Source organism: Ranitomeya variabilis, chromosome 6 (genome assembly GCF_051348905.1).
Source record: "Ranitomeya variabilis isolate aRanVar5 chromosome 6, aRanVar5.hap1, whole genome shotgun sequence".
In the NCBI taxonomy this organism is placed as follows: domain Eukaryota; kingdom Metazoa; phylum Chordata; class Amphibia; order Anura; family Dendrobatidae; genus Ranitomeya; species Ranitomeya variabilis.
In genome coordinates this window covers 280,255,712-280,272,809 of record NC_135237.1, presented here as the reverse complement: position 1 = coordinate 280,272,809, position 17,098 = coordinate 280,255,712, and positions in this window count along the sequence as shown.

The window sequence follows — 17,098 nt, the reverse complement described above, 5'->3', positions numbered from 1 at the left end:
GGGACCTAGCCTAGCACCTCCCAGTCTCAGATTGGACGGCCAAGCTGTCAATCAAAACACCGATAGCTCAGTGTGCCCCTTCACCAGACTGGACACTGAGCTGTCAATCAAAGTACTTACAGCTTCAGTATGTCTTTGTACCAGATTCCTTTCTTTCATGGGACACTGACCTAATATTTACAAAATACCTCTCCCAGACTAAAAGCCTACAAATTTTAATGGCACGAATCAGTCACTGTGTTTAAGGAGCATGCTTCCTCCTTCTTAAAGGGATCATGTACGCCGTCCTAAAGTGTCCTCAGCCAATGGCTGGGAGACTCTCCTTACTTAATGCACCACCACCTGAATGAAGGTGCCAGAGCAATGTGTAAAGATGGTCCCTTGCGCGCTTGCTTGTTGTCAGGTCCCCATTATCAGCAAGTCAGTCTACCTGTCCAGTACCTGTCTGCCCGTATTTGCCTTGTCTCCCTGTGTTTCAGCCATTCCGGCCTGCAGCTGCCAGTGCTAATCTGTATACCAGCCAGACCAGCCCAGAACTGAGAGTGCTTGTTTGTATACCAGCCAAACCGACCTGCACCTTACAGTGCTTATCTGTATACCAGCTGTACCAACCTGCACCTGCCACTGCTTATCGGTATACCAGCCTGAACCTGCCAGTGCTTATCTGTATGCCAGCTGTACCAGATCGCACCTGCTAGTGCTTATTTATATACCAGCCAAACCCACCAGCATCTGTAGTTCCTGTACTCCTGCAGTGCATATCTGTATCAGCTGTCCTCTCCAACTGGGCTGTTCCAACTACCTGTCCCTTGGAGGGCAGCTACCGTGCGTCTGAGGACTGTTCTGCAGTAGCACATGATGTCCATCGGGAGCCAAGCCTAAGCCCACCATCAGAAGCTCTAGTGAAGAATCAGGTGATCACCTAGTCATTACCCTCCAGGATCTCCTTGGACTACAGCACAGTGGTTCCACCATTTCTGTTACAGTTCATATATTCAATGTGTAGCGTTTCCCTTACTTCAGGTCTTGGGAGACACTCGCTTTGCAAGGGAATAACGCATACAGGCACGATATCTCACACAAGTCCATTCCGGTTTATTAAAGCGTCATAAACCGCACCATAAGTCAGGTTGTACATCACCAGCTTACACATAGTCTGTTACTTTAACACGTGTGGCTTTACGAAGCATTCAATAGTCACGCCTTATCTCTTCAGTCACCAAGTGACTGCACAGTTCATTACAGTTCATTGTATGCATCAACGGAACATATTAACCACCAGCAGTCTGTTCCAATGGCAGATACGTCTCTGCCGTATATTACAGGTTTTTTTCCCATACCAGGGGTTACCTCTCAGGAGCTTCGGCTCCACACAGACTCCTGCCAGTGCTGGCTCACAGGGAAACTGCCTCACTGGGATCACCGTCCTTGTGACCAAGGCCCTCGGATAGTCCAGACCCACAGTAGGAACTGTAGCTTCCCCAACACAGAAACCGTCTCAGGCTCTCTAGATGCAGCCTTTCCATGCTCTTCCAGGAAGTCCAATCACAGGCACTTCCAACACACAGGCCATCAGTCCATGATCTTACCAAGTGCTTACAGGACTCCAGTCCATCCCAGGACAATCCAACACTCTGACGATTCCAGGACTCACACTCTTACCAGGTGCTTGCAGGACTCCAGCCCATACCTGGACAATCCCACACCTCAAGCATTCAGTCCATAGCCTCAGCAGTGCTTCCAGGACTCCAGCCTATAGCAGGACAATCCAACACACAGACTTATGCAGGACTCACTCTTCAGTGCTTCCAGGACATCTCCACTACCAGGAGACTCCAACACTGTCCGTCCACTAGGTGCACGGTCTCAGGTGCTTCCAGGACTTCTCCATACCAGGAGACTCCAACACCGACCATCCAGGACCTTGCACATGGATCCAACAGATCCATGCAGTCTGACACTGTGACCCACACCCTGGTCAGATTATCTAGGTGTAACCACTCCCCTGGGTGGGAGTGTGGGTGTGTGTGGCTAGTTTGACCCTCCCATCTCTCATAGCTAGCCCTGCCAGTCTCCCATTAGAGCTACACAATTACTTGTGGGACTACAGGTCCCAGCACACCAACCTAACTTCAGACTGACAGCGCAGAGTGTCTTCCTCTGCAACACACACACCCCGGCCATTTACGCTCCTGCCGGACTTTGTCTCATCACATTTATGCCTCCAAGTGCATCTTGAAGCACACATACAGTGCCCCCTGGCTGTAACATGGGTCACTGCACCACAAATGTTTGAATAAATCTTAGCACTTACAGAATGGCAACAGGTCAGCAGATTGAATCCTCAAACCAAGCCATGACAGATGTGCATAGAAGAGTCTCAGATTATTATCTGTGATTATATGTAATCTATATACAGCAGACTAAGTATCTCCTTTGCGATGTATACAGTAGACGTCCCACTGATTGAGTTTTGTAAATTTTATGTGAGCAGTAGTGAGGAGTGAGTGTACTCGTTGCTTGGGTTTTCCCGACCACGCTCGGGTGGTCTCCGAGTATTTATGACTGCTTGGAGATTAAGTTTTCATTGCCTCAGCAGCATGATTTACAGCTATTAGCCAGCTTGATTACATGGCAACCCCCACATGTACTGAGTATGGCTAATAGCTGTAAATCGTTCAGCTGCCGTGATGAAAACTAAATCTCCAAACACTAAAAAATACTCGGAGGTCACCCGAGCAATGAGTACTCTCGCTCATCACTAGTGAGCAGTGATAAAATTCCCACTTTGAGAAGGCAATCAGTGAAATATATGCATACATGTTTTGAACAACTTACTGCTTTGAACAGTTCTTTTTAAAAGTTGCCTTCACAATTTCCACTGTGCTCTGTGTAAACCTAGTGAAGCAGTTGTGAGTAGTAACATCATCAATATAACCTAACATCTTACTCTTCAACAAAGAAAAGCAACTCCAGCTATCCTATTATGGATGAGTTTATTTAAATGTTTATACAAATATAGAAGGTTAATTTTTAAGTTGATAATTTTATTTGACCCACAAATGATGTTATAAATATCCAATTGGCCCTTGGCAACAAACAAGTTGCTCATCCCTGATGAAGCATGTAAAGCAGGAGAAAGTACCATAACAGTGTTTAGTTGAACATAATTCCCTGCTCGCATTCAAATAGTAGTGGTTCATAGTAATTCAGTCAAGATGCAGTTTTAATCAATGTGCTGTTAGTCACAATGACCTATTAAGCACCTTTCGAAACATCAGTTTTTTGCAGTCAGTCACAATCCGTTAGCTTGACAGATCGACAGATCCATCGCAGATTGTGAAAAACTGATGCAACGGATCCTTTTTTAGGACAGATCCGACTAGTGGATCCAGCGAAAAACAGATCCATCGCATCAGTTTTTGATCCGTTTTTTCCAGTTTTTTATCCGTTTTACGACGGATCTGTTTTTAAAAAAATGCCCAATGGAAGGCTCCCAAACATTATTGGCTAATGAAAACCTATATATACAGTGTTTCTACAGCCCATCTTTGACAGGATGTAGAGCAAGTGGCAAGAATGGAAGGTGTGATTGCGAATATTGTGAAGCAATCGTTCTTGAAAAGGAGCGAGAAAGACAGCGCATCATGAGTCTGCACTGGCGTCGTTTTTGGATTCAACCAATCACTGCACTGAGAATGTCACGTGGGGTGTATTCTACGTTATTGTTATGACCCCAATGGCGAGGGTCTCAGAGGAACGTGGAAGTCTGCAGAATACAAAAATCCAGCTCATAGGGCAGTGGTAACTGGGTTGACCATATATCTACTCCTAACGCCAACACTAGCAGTAGCCGGGGATCATTCCTATGTTGATTCTAGATGACACGCGCCAGCCGGAGAATCTAACTACCCCTAGTAGAGGAAAACAAAGACCTTTCTTGCCTCCAGAGAAGGGGACCCCAAAGCTGGATAGAAGCCCCCCACAAATAATAACGGTGAGGTAAGAGGAAATGACAAACACAGAAATGAACCAGGTTTAGCACAGAGAGGCCCGCTTACTGATAGCAGAATAAAGAAAGGTAACTTATATGGTCAACAAAAACCCTATCAAAATCCACACTGGAAATTCAAGAACCCCCGAACCGTCTAACGGTCCGGGGGGAGAACACCAGCCCCCTAGAGCTTCCAGCAAAGGTCAGGACACAGATTTGGAACATGCTGGACAAAAATACAAAACCAAAACAAATAGCAAAAAGCAAAAGGCAGACTTAGCTGATATAACTGGAACCAGGATCAGTAGACAAGAGCACAGCAGACTAGCTCTGATAACTACGTTGCCAGGCATAGAACTGAAGGTCCAGGGAGCTTATATAGCAACACCCCTAACTAACGACCCAGGTGCGGAAAAAAGGAATGACAGAAAAACCAGAGTCAAAAAACTAGTAACCACTAGAGGGAGCAAAAAGCAAATTCACAACAGTACCCCCCCTTAGTGAGGGGTCACCGAACCCTCACCACGACCACCAGGGCGATCGGGATGAGCGGCATGAAAGGCACGAACTAAATCGGCCGCATGAACATCAGAGGCGACCACCCAGGAATTATCCTCCTGACCATAGCCCTTCCACTTGACCAGGTACTGAAGCCTCCGCCTGGAGAGGCGAGAATCCAAGATCTTCTCCACCACGTACTCCAACTCGCCCTCAACCAACACCGGAGCAGGAGGCTCAGCAGAAGGAACTACAGGCACAATGTACCGCCGCAACAAGGACCTATGAAATACATTGTGAATAGCAAACGACACAGGAAGATCCAGACGAAAAGATACAGGATTAAGGATTTCCAATATCTTGTAAGGCCCAATAAAACGAGGTTTAAATTTGGGAGAGGAGACCTTCATAGGAACAAAGCGGGAAGAAAGCCATACCAAATCCCCAACGCGTAGTCGGGGACCCACACCGCGGCGGCGGTTGGCAAAGCGCTGAGCCCTCTCCTGTGACAACTTCAAGTTGTCCACCACATGATTCCAGATCCGCTGCAACCTATCCACCACAGAATCCACCCCAGGACAGTCAGAAGGCTCCACATGACCCGAAGAAAAGCGAGGATGGAAACCAGAGTTGCAGAAAAAAGGCGAAACCAAGGTGGCGGAACTAGCCCGATTATTAAGGGCAAACTCAGCCAACGGCAAGAATGTCACCCAATCGTCCTGATCAGCAGAGACAAAACACCTCAAATAAGCCTCCAAAGTCTGATTGGTTCGCTCCGTCTGTCCATTAGTCTGAGGATGGAAAGCAGACGAAAACGACAAATCAATGCCCATCCTACTACAAAAGGATCGCCAGAACCTGGAAACGAACTGGGATCCTCTGTCTGACACAATATTCTCAGGGATGCCGTGCAAACGAACCACGTTCTGGAAAAACACAGGAACCAGATCGGAAGAGGAAGGCAGCTTAGGCAAAGGAACCAAATGGACCATCTTGGAGAAGCGATCACATATCACCCAGATAACGGACATGCCCTGAGATAGCGGAAGATCAGAAATGAAATCCATGGAGATATGTGTCCAAGGTCTCTTCGGGACAGGCAAGGGCAAGAGCAAACCGCTGGCACGAGAACAGCAAGGCTTGGTGTTGTGAATTTGGATTCTGGGCTCCCCCGGTGGCTACTGGTGGAATTGAACTGGTGTTTTCATCTTCTCTGTTCACCTGTTCCCATCAAGATGTGGGAGTCGCTATATAACCTTGCTGCTCTGTTAGTTGCTTGCCGGTCAACAATGTTATCAGAAGCCTCTCTGTGCTTGTTCCTGCTCCTAGACAACTACTAGATAAGTTGGACTCTTGTCCATGTTTGTTTTTGCATTTTTGTTCCAGTTCACAGCTGTAGTTTCGTTACTGTGTCTGGAAAGCTCTTGTGAACAGGAATTGCCACTCTGGTGTTATGAGTTAATGCCAGAGTTTTAAAGTAATTTCTGGATGGTGTTTTGATAGGGTTTTCAGCTGACCATGAAAGTGCCCTTTCTGTCTTCTGCTATGTAGTAAGTGGACCTCAAATTTGCTAAACCTATTTTCATACTACGTTTGTTATTTCATCTTGATTCACCGCCAATATATGTGGGGGGCCTCTGTCTCCTTTCGGGGTATTTCTCTAGAGGTGAGCTAGGACTAATATTTCCCTCTGCTAGCATTATTTAGTCCTCCGGCTGGTGCTGGGCATCTAGAATCAACGTAGGCATGCTACCCGGCCACTGCTAGTTGTGTGTTAGGTTTAGTTCATGGTCAGCTCAGTTCCCATCTTCCAAGAGCTAGTTCCTATATATGCTGATGCTATGTTCTCTTGCCATTGAGATCATGACAGTTTGACCGGCCCACTAAAGGGTTAAAATCCTTGGCTGAGAAAGGAGAGAAATAAGAAGTCTGCTGAGAATTTTTTTTTTTTTTTTCTCCTTCTAATCTTTGAATGGCTCTGTGTCCACCTGTTTGTAATGGATCTTCAGAGTGTAACTGCAGGTTTGAATAATCTCGCCACGAAGGTACAAAATTTGCAAGACTTTGTTTGTCATGCACCTATATCTGAGCCGAGAATTCCTTTGCCGGAATTTTTCTCGGGGAATAGATCTGGGTTTCAGAATTTTCGAAATAATTGCAAATTATTTTTGTCCCTGAAATTTCGCTCTGCCGGAGACCCTGCACAGCAGGTCAGGATTGTGATTTCCTTGCTCCGGGGCGACCCTCAAGACTGGGCTTTTTCATTGACACCAGGGGATCCTGCGTTGCTCAATGTGGATGCGTTTTTTCTGGCCTTGGGGTTGCTTTATGACGAACCTCATTTGGAGCTTCAGGCAGAAAAAACTTTGATGTCCCTATCTCAGGGGCAAGATGAAGCGGAAATTTACTGTCAAAGATTCCGTAAATGGTCTGTGCTTACTCAGTGGAATGAGTGCGCCCTGGCGGCGACTTTCAGAGAGGGTCTCTCTGATGCCATTAAGGATGTTATGGTGGGGTTCCCTGTGCCTGCGGGTCTGAATGAGTCCATGACAATGGCTATTCAGATCGATAGGCGTTTGCGGGAGCGCAAACCAGTGCACCATCTGGCGGTGTCCACTGAGAAGTCGCCAGAGGGTATGCAGTGTGATAGAATTCTGTCCCGAAGCGAGCGGCAGAATTTTAGACGGAAAAATGGGTTGTGTTTCTATTGTGGTGATTCTACTCATGTTATATCAGCATGCTCTAAGCGCACTAAAAAGCTTGATAAATCTGTTTCCATTTGCACCTTACCGTCTAAGTTTATCCTATCTGTGACCCTGATTTGCTCTTTGTCATCTATTACCACGGACGCCTATGTCGACTCTGGCGCCGCTTTGAGTCTTATGGATTGGTCTTTTGCCAAACGCTGTGGGTATGATTTAGAGCCTTTGGAGACTCTTATTCCTCTGAAGGGGATTGACTCCACCCCATTGGCTAATAATAAACCACAATACTGGACACAAGTAACTATGCGTATTAATCCGGATCACCAGGAGATTATTCGCTTTCTGGTGCTGTATAATCTACATGATGATTTGGTGCTAGGATTGCCTTGGCTGCAATCTCACAACCCAGTCCTCGACTGGAGAGCTATGTCTGTGTTGAGCTGGGGATGTAAGGGGGCTCATGGGGATGTACCTGTGGTTTCCATTTCATCATCTATTCCCTCTGAAATTCCTGAGTTCCTGTCTGACTATCGTGACGTCTTTGAAGAATCCAAGCTTGGTTCATTACCTCCGCACCGAGAGTGCGATTGTGCCATAGATTTAATCCCGGGTAGTAAATACCCAAAGGGTCGTTTATTTAATCTGTCTGTGCCTGAACATGCTGCTATGCGAGAATATATAAAGGAGTCCTTGGAAAAGGGACATATTCGTCCATCGTCATCTCCCTTAGGAGCCGGTTTTTTCTTTGTGTCAAAAAAAGACGGCTCTTTGAGACCATGTATCGATTATCGGCTTTTGAATAAAATCACTGTAAAATATCAATACCCATTGCCGTTGCTGACTGATTTGTTTGCTCGCATAAAGGGGGCCAAGTGGTTCTCTAAGATTGACCTTCGTGGGGCGTATAATTTGGTGCGAATCAGGCAGGGGGATGAGTGGAAAACCGCATTTAATACGCCCGAGGGCCACTTTGAGTATTTAGTGATGCCTTTTGGTCTTTCAAATGCTCCGTCAGTTTTCCAGTCCTTTATGCATGATATTTTTCGCGATTATTTGGATAAATTTATGATTGTGTATCTGGATGATATTCTGATTTTTTCGGATGACTGGGACTCTCATGTCCAGCAAGTCAGGAGGGTTTTCCAGGTTTTGCGGTCTAATTCTTTGTGTGTGAAGGGTTCTAAGTGTGTTTTTGGGGTACAGAGGATTTCCTTTTTGGGATATATTTTTTCTCCCTCTTCCATTGAAATGGATCCTGTCAAGGTTCAAGCTATTTTTGATTGGACGCAGCCCTCTTCTCTTAAGAGTCTTCAGAAATTTTTGGGCTTTGCTAACTTTTATCGTCGATTTATTGCTGGTTTTTCGGATATTGCTAAGCCATTGACCGATTTGACTAAGAAGGGTGCTGATGTTGCTGATTGGTCCCCTGACGCTGTGGAGGCCTTTCGGGAGCTTAAGCGCCGTTTTTCCTCTGCCCCTGTGTTGCGTCAGCCTGATGTTGCTCTACCTTTTCAGGTTGAGGTCGACGCTTCTGAGATCGGAGCTGGGGCAGTGTTGTCGCAGAAAAGTTCTGACTGCTCCGTGATGAGGCCTTGTGCCTTCTTTTCCCGTAAATTTTCGCCCGCTGAGCGGAATTATGATGTTGGGAATCGGGAGCTTTTGGCCATGAAGTGGGCTTTTGAGGAGTGGCGCCATTGGCTTGAGGGGGCCAGACATCAGGTGGTGGTATTGACTGACCACAAAAACTTGATTTATCTTGAGACCGCCAGGCGCCTGAATCCTAGACAGGCGCGCTGGTCATTATTTTTCTCTCGGTTTAATTTTGTGGTGTCATACCTACCGGGTTCTAAGAATGTTAAGGCGGATGCCCTTTCTAGGAGTTTTGAGCCTGACTCGCCTGGTAACTCTGAGCCCACAGGTATCCTTAAGGATGGAGTGGTATTGTCAGCCGTTTCTCCAGACCTGCGGCCGGGCCTTGCAGGAGTTTCAGGCGGATAGACCGGATCGTTGCCCACCTGATAAACTGTTTGTTCCTGATGATTGGACCAGTAGAGTCATCTCTGAGGTTCATTCTTCTGCGTTGGCAGGTCATCCTGGCATTTTTGGTACCAGGGATTTGGTGGCAAGGTCCTTCTGGTGGCCTTCCCTGTCACGAGATGTGCGAGGCTTTGTGCAGTCTTGTGACGTTTGTGCTCGGGCCAAGCCTTGTTGCTCTCGGGCTAGTGGATTATTGTTGCCCTTGCCTATTCCTAAGAGGCCTTGGACGCACATCTCGATGGATTTTATTTCAGATCTGCCTGTTTCTCAGAAGATGTCTGTCATCTGGGTGGTGTGTGACCGTTTCTCTAAAATGGTCCATTTGGTTCCTCTGCCCAAGTTGCCTTCTTCTTCCGAGTTGATTCCTCTGTTTTTTCAAAATGTTGTTCGTTTGCATGGTATTCCTGAGAATATCATTTCTGACAGAGGGACCCAATTCGTGTCTAGATTTTGGCGGGCATTCTGTGCTAGGATGGGCATAGATTTGTCTTTTTCGTCCGCTTTCCATCCTCAGACGAATGGCCAGACCGAGCGGACTAATCAGACCCTGGAGACATATCTGAGGTGTTTTGTGTCTGCTGACCAGGATGATTGGGTTGCTTTTTTGCCATTGGCAGAGTTCGCTCTCAATAATCGGGCCAGCTCTGCCACTTTGGTGTCCCCGTTTTTCTGTAATTCGGGGTTTCATCCTCGATTTTCCTCTGGTCAGGTGGAATCTTCGGATTGTCCTGGAGTGGATGCTGTGGTGGAGAGATTGCATCGGATCTGGGGGCAGGTAGTGGACAATTTGAGGTTGTCCCAGGAGAAGACTCAGCTTTTTGCCAACCGCCACCGTCGTGTTGGTCCTCGGCTTTGTGTTGGGGATTTGGTGTGGTTGTCTTCTCGTTTTGTCCCTATGAGGGTCTCTTCTCCTAAGTTTAAGCCTCGGTTCATCGGCCCGTATAAGATATTGGAGATTCTTAACCCTGTTTCCTTCCGTTTGGACCTCCCTGCATCCTTTTCTATTCATAACGTTTTTCATCGGTCATTATTGCGCAGGTATGAGGTACCGGTTGTGCCTTCCGTTGAGCCTCCTGCTCCGGTGTTGGTTGAGGGTGAGTTGGAGTACGTTGTGGAGAAAATCTTGGACTCTCGTGTTTCCAGACGGAGACTCCAGTATCTGGTCAAGTGGAAGGGATACGGCCAGGAGGATAATTCTTGGGTGAATGCATCTGATGTTCATGCCTCTGATCTGGTTCGTGCCTTTCATAGGACCCATCCTGATCGCCCTGGTGGTTCTGGTGAGGGTTCGGTGCCCCCTCCTTGAGGGGGGGGTACTGTTGTGAATTTGGATTCTGGGCTCCCCCGGTGGCTACTGGTGGAATTGAACTGGTGTTTTCATCTTCTCTGTTCACCTGTTCCCATCAAGATGTGGGAGTCGCTATATAACCTTGCTGCTCTGTTAGTTGCTTGCCGGTCAACAATGTTATCAGAAGCCTCTCTGTGCTTGTTCCTGCTCCTAGACAACTACTAGATAAGTTGGACTCTTGTCCATGTTTGTTTTTGCATTTTTGTTCCAGTTCACAGCTGTAGTTTCGTTACTGTGTCTGGAAAGCTCTTGTGAACAGGAATTGCCACTCTGGTGTTATGAGTTAATGCCAGAGTTTTAAAGTAATTTCTGGATGGTGTTTTGATAGGGTTTTCAGCTGACCATGAAAGTGCCCTTTCTGTCTTCTGCTATGTAGTAAGTGGACCTCAAATTTGCTAAACCTATTTTCATACTACGTTTGTTATTTCATCTTGATTCACCGCCAATATATGTGGGGGGCCTCTGTCTCCTTTCGGGGTATTTCTCTAGAGGTGAGCTAGGACTAATATTTCCCTCTGCTAGCATTATTTAGTCCTCCGGCTGGTGCTGGGCATCTAGAATCAACGTAGGCATGCTACCCGGCCACTGCTAGTTGTGTGTTAGGTTTAGTTCATGGTCAGCTCAGTTCCCATCTTCCAAGAGCTAGTTCCTATATATGCTGATGCTATGTTCTCTTGCCATTGAGATCATGACAGCTTGGCTCGAGCACAAGTCCCACAGGACTGCACAAATGACCGCACATCCCTTGACAAGGAAGGCCACCAAAAGGACCTGGCCACCAGATCTCTGGTGCCAAAAATTCCCGGGTGACCTGCCAACACCGAGGAATGAACCTCGGAAATGACTCTGCTAGTCCACTTATCCGGGACAAACAGTCTGTCAGGTGGACAAGACTCAGGCCTATCAGCCTGAAATCTCTGCAACACACGTCGCAGATCTGGAGAAATAGCTGACAAGATAACTCCATCTTTAAGAATACCAACAGGATCAGCGACTTCAGGAGCATCAGGCACAAAGCTCCTAGAAAGAGCATCGGCCTTCACATTCTTTGAACCTGGTAAATACGAGACAACAAAATCAAAGCGGGAGAAAAACAATGACCAGCGGGCCTGTCTCGGATTAAGGCGTTTAGCAGACTCGAGATACATCAGATTTTTGTGATCAGTCAAGACCACCACACGATGCTTAGCACCCTCGAGCCAATGACGCCACTCCTCAAATGCCCATTTCATGGCCAACAACTCCCGATTGCCCACATCATAATTTCGCTCGGCAGGCGAAAACTTCCTAGAGAAAAAGGCACAAGGTTTCATAACAGAGCAACCAGGGCCTCTCTGCGACAAAACGGCCCCTGCTCCAATCTCTGAAGCATCCACCTCAACCTGAAAGGGAAGTGAGACATCGGGCTGGCACAAAACAGGCGCCGAAGTAAACCGGCGTTTCAACTCCTGGAAAGCCTCCACGGCAGCAGGAGCCCAGTTAGCTACATCGGAGCCCTTCTTGGTCATATCCGTCAAAGGTTTCACAATGCTAGAAAAATTAGCGATAAAACGACGGTAGAAGTTAGCGAAACCCAAGAACTTCTGAAGACTCTTAACTGACGAGGGCTGAGTCCAATCAAGAATAGCTCGGACCTTGACTGGGTCCATCTCCACAGCAGAAGGGGAAAAAATGAACCCCAAAAAGGGAACCTTCTGTACACCAAAGAGACATTTTGAGCCCTTGACAAATAACGAATTTTCACGCAAAATTTTAAAGACCAACCTGACCTGCTCCACATGCGAATCCCAATTCTCAGAAAAAACCAAAATATCATCCAGATAAACAATCAAAAATTTATCCAGATACTTCCGGAAAATGTCATGCATAAAGGACTGAAAAACTGAAGGCGCATTGGAGAGCCCAAAAGGCATCACCAAGTACTCAAAATGACCTTCGGGCGTATTGAATGCGGTTTTCCATTCATCACCTTGCTTAATGCGCACAAGGTTGTACGCACCACGAAGGTCTATCTTGGTGAACCACTTGGCACCTTTAATCCGGGCAAACAAGTCAGACAACAGCGGTAAAGGATACTGAAATTTGACAGTGATCTTATTTAAAAGCCGATAATCAATACAAGGCCTCAAAGATCCGTCCTTTTTTGCCACAAAAAAGAATCCCGCACCAAGAGGGGAAGAAGACGGACGAATATGTCCTTTCTCCAGAGACTCCTTGATATATGAACGCATAGCGGTATGTTCAGGTACTGACAGATTAAACAGTCTTCCCTTAGGAAATTTACTGCCTGGGATCAAATCTATAGCACAGTCACAGTCCCTATGAGGAGGCAGTGCACTGGACTCAGACTCACTGAAGACATCCTGATAATCAGACAAATACTCAGGAACTTCCGAAGGCGTAGAAGAAGCAATAGACACAGGCAGGGAATCCCCATGAATACCACGACAGCCCCAACTTGAGACTGACATAGCCTTCCAGTCCAGGACTGGATTATGGGTCTGTAACCATGGCAGCCCCAAAACAACCAAATCATGCATTTTATGTAAAACCAGGAAACGTATCACCTCGCGGTGTTCAGGAGTCATGCACATGGTAACCTGTGTCCAATACTGCGGTTTATTTGCTGCCAATGGCGTAGCATCAATACCCCTAAGAGGAATAGGATTTACCAATGGTTCAAGAGTAAAACCACAGCGCTTAGCAAATGACAGATCCATAAGACTCAGGGCAGCACCTGAATCTACAAACGCCATGACAGGATAAGACGACAGTGAGCAAATCAAAGTTACAGACAGAATAAATTTAGGTTGCAAATTACAAACGGTGACAGGACTAACAACCTTAGCTATACGTTTAGAGCATGCTGAGATAACATGTGTAGAATCACCACAGTAGTAGCACAAGCCATTCCGGCGTCTATGAATTTTCCGCTCATTTCTAGTCAGGATTCTATCACATTGCATTAAATCAGGTGTCTGTTCAGACAACACCATGAGGGAATTTGCGGTTTTTCTATCACATTGCACCGAATTAGGTGTCTGTTCAGACAACACCATGAGGGAATTTGCGGTTTTGCGCTCCCGCAACCGCCGGTCAATTTGAATAGCCATTGCCATAGTATCATTCAGACCTGTGGGAATGGGAAAACCCACCATAACATTCTTAATGGCTTCAGAAAGGCCATTTCTAAAATTAGCGGCCAGTGCACACTCGTTCCAATGTGTCAGCACGGACCATTTCCGAAATTTTTGGCAATAGACTTCAGCCTCGTCCTGCCCCTGAGACATAGCCAGCAAGGCCTTTTCTGCCTGAATCTCAAGATTGGGTTCCTCATAAAGTAAACCGAGCGCCAGAAAAAACGCATTAATATCAGCCAATGCCGGATCTCCTGGCGCCAGCGAAAAAGCCCAATCCTGAGGGTCGCCCCGTAAGAACGAAATAACAATTTTTACTTGCTGAGCAGAGTCTCCAGATGAACAGGGTCTCAGGGACAAAAACAATTTACAATTATTCAAGAAATTCCTAAACTTAAACCTGTCTCCGGAAAACAGTTCAGGAATCGGTATTTTAGGTTCTGACCTAGGATTTCTGATAACATAGTCTTGTATGCCCTGCACACGAGTAGCCAGCTGGTCCACACTTGTAATCAAGGTCTGGACATTCATGTCTGCAGCAAGCATAGCCACTCTGAGGTAAAGGGGAAGAAGAAAAAAAAAAAAAAAAAAAAAACTCAGAATCTTCTTTCTTATAATCCCTCTTCTGCAATGCATTAAACATTTAATACGGGCCTGGCAAACTGTTATGACCCCAATGGCGAGGGTCTCAGAGGAACGTGGAAGTCTGCAGAATACAAAAATCCAGCTCATAGGGCAGTGGTAACTGGGTTGACCATATATCTACTCCTAACGCCAACACTAGAAGTAGCCGGGGATCATTCCTACGTTGATTCTAGATGACACGCGCCAGCCGGAGAATCTAGCTACCCCTAGTAGAGGAAAACAAAGACCTTTCTTGCCTCCAGAGAAGGGGACCCCAAAGCTGGATAGAAGCCCCCCACAAATAATAACGGTGAGGTAAGAGGAAATGACAAACACAGAAATGAACCAGGTTTAGCACAGAGAGGCCCGCTTACTGATAGCAGAATAAAGAAAGGTAACTTATATGGTCAACAAAAACCCTATCAAAATCCACACTGGAAATTCAAGAACCCCCGAACCGTCTAACGGTCCGGGGGGAGAACACCAGCCCCCTAGAGCTTCCAGCAAAGGTCAGGACACAGATTTGGAACAAGCTGGACAAAAATACAAAACCAAAACAAATAGCAAAAAGCAAAAGGCAGACTTAGCTGATATAACTGGAACCAGGATCAGTAGACAAGAGCACAGCAGACTAGCTCTGATAACTACGTTGCCAGGCATAGAACTGAAGGTCCAGGGAGCTTATGTAGCAACACCCCTAACTAACGACCCAGGTGCGGAAAAAAGGAATGACAGAAAAACCAGAGTCAAAAAACTAGTAACCACTAGAGGGAGCAAAAAGCAAATTCACAACAGTTATATATGGAGTTGAGAGGAAACCCCGAAAAGTTTTTTAACTATGTTCGGATGAAAGCGGAAAACTTAGATTTTTTGGTTGCACGTGTTGGACACCTCATCTGTATAAATGACACCTATTGCCGCTTCTCAATTTCATTGGCGGAGCGTTTGATGGTTACTTTTCGGTAAACCATTTTTATTGTATCTCCTACTGTTAAAGCAGACTTATAACTGTAATGTTGTTGCTGGTAGTTTGTATTAACGACAGGACTGTAGCATACTTGTACTTCTAGCTCCTGTGTCCTCCCGATCCACTCAGGGCCTGCATCTCTTTGTTGAACTCCTTCTTGAAGTGATTCCTGAGTGACCACCACCACTTGATAACTCTGCCCCCTGTAAAGTGATAGCACAAATTGGTTAGTATACAACACATTACATCCTGCAACATAACTTACTGAACTTTGAATACTTAGTCACTTGATTTTGGGCCCAAACATCAAGGTCCTCCCAATGTTCCACAAGTTCGTGGCACACTTCCTCCCAGAGCCGGCGGGTCAAACCAACATCAGCATGGCAGCGGTCCCCCATGTTTCACAGCGGCTCCCGCTCTCGGACTAGATCGATGAGATCGAAATCTAGACCTGCCTCCTCACCATCAGAGTCTGGAGCATGCTGTGAAGCCTGTTCAAAAAGATAAAAACAAAAACATTACACTCAAATCATCAACATGAAGTGGAAAAATACAAAAAAATGTTAGAAAAAAGGTACTTACTCTATGCCCACTGCCCCGGCGCTCACGCAGAAAACCTTGGGAGGCACTTTGAGGACCTCTATGTTGAGCCTCAGAATCGGAAAACTTTAAAAAAAAAAAGAATCATTATGTGCTTGGATGTAGGCTTATGTGTTGTGTGTACTGTGATGTCTGTGATGATCTGTTTCTGCAATGCATGCAAGAAACTTACAAAATGGGAGCCCGCTCCGGGTCTTTCTCCACCCAATCCGTCTCCTTCTGGTAGCACCTCTGATGCTGCAGCTTCCTGTTAAACAAGAATTAATGCATATTGTTATTTGTGCAAAAATAGTTAACATCACAAAAAGGAAAAAAATATATATATTTTTACCTCATTTCGCTGATGATGTGAGGGAGGACTCCCAGAAGAAGACTTTACTGAGACTGGCTGGCCTGGCTGTATGGCTGGTAGGCCTGGCTCTGTGGCTGGTAGGCCAGGATGTGTCTCTGGTTGGCCTGGCTGTGTGGCTGGCAGGCCTGGCTCTGTGGCTGGTAGGTCTGACTGGGTCACTGGCTTGCCTGCCTGTGTAGCTGATAGGCCTGGCTACTGCTGGCTGGCTTGGCTCTGTGGCTGGTAGGCCTGGCTTCTGCTGGCAGGCCTGACTGTGTGGCTGGCAGACCTGGCTCTGTGGCTGGTAGGCCTGGCTTCCGCTGGCTGGCCTGGCTCTGTGGCTGGTAGGCCTGGTTCTGCTGGCAGGCCTGGCTCTGTTACTGGTAGGCCTGGCTCTGTGGCTGGTAGATGGTAGAGCCAGGCTTCTGCTGGCTGGCCTGGCTGTTGTGAATTTGGTTTTTGGGCTCCCCCGGTGGTCACTGGTGGTACTGGACTTGTGTGCTTCACTTTCTCTGTTCACCTGTTTCCATCAGGATATGGGAGTATCCTATTTAGCCTTGCTGCTCAGTTATTCTAGTGCCGGCCATCAATGTAACCAGAGCCTTTCTGTTGCATGTTCCTGCTTCTAGACTACTATCAGCTAAGTTGGACTCTTAGTCCTAAGTTTGTTTGCATTTTTGTTCCAGTTCACAGTTATGTTATGTTTCTGTAGCTGGAAGCTCTTGTGGGCCGAAATTACCACTCCGGTGTCATGAGTTGACACATGAGTCTTAAAGTAATTTCTGGATGGTATTTTAATAGGGTTTTCAGCTGACCGTGAAGTTCCCTATTGTATCTTCTTACTATCTAGTAAGCGG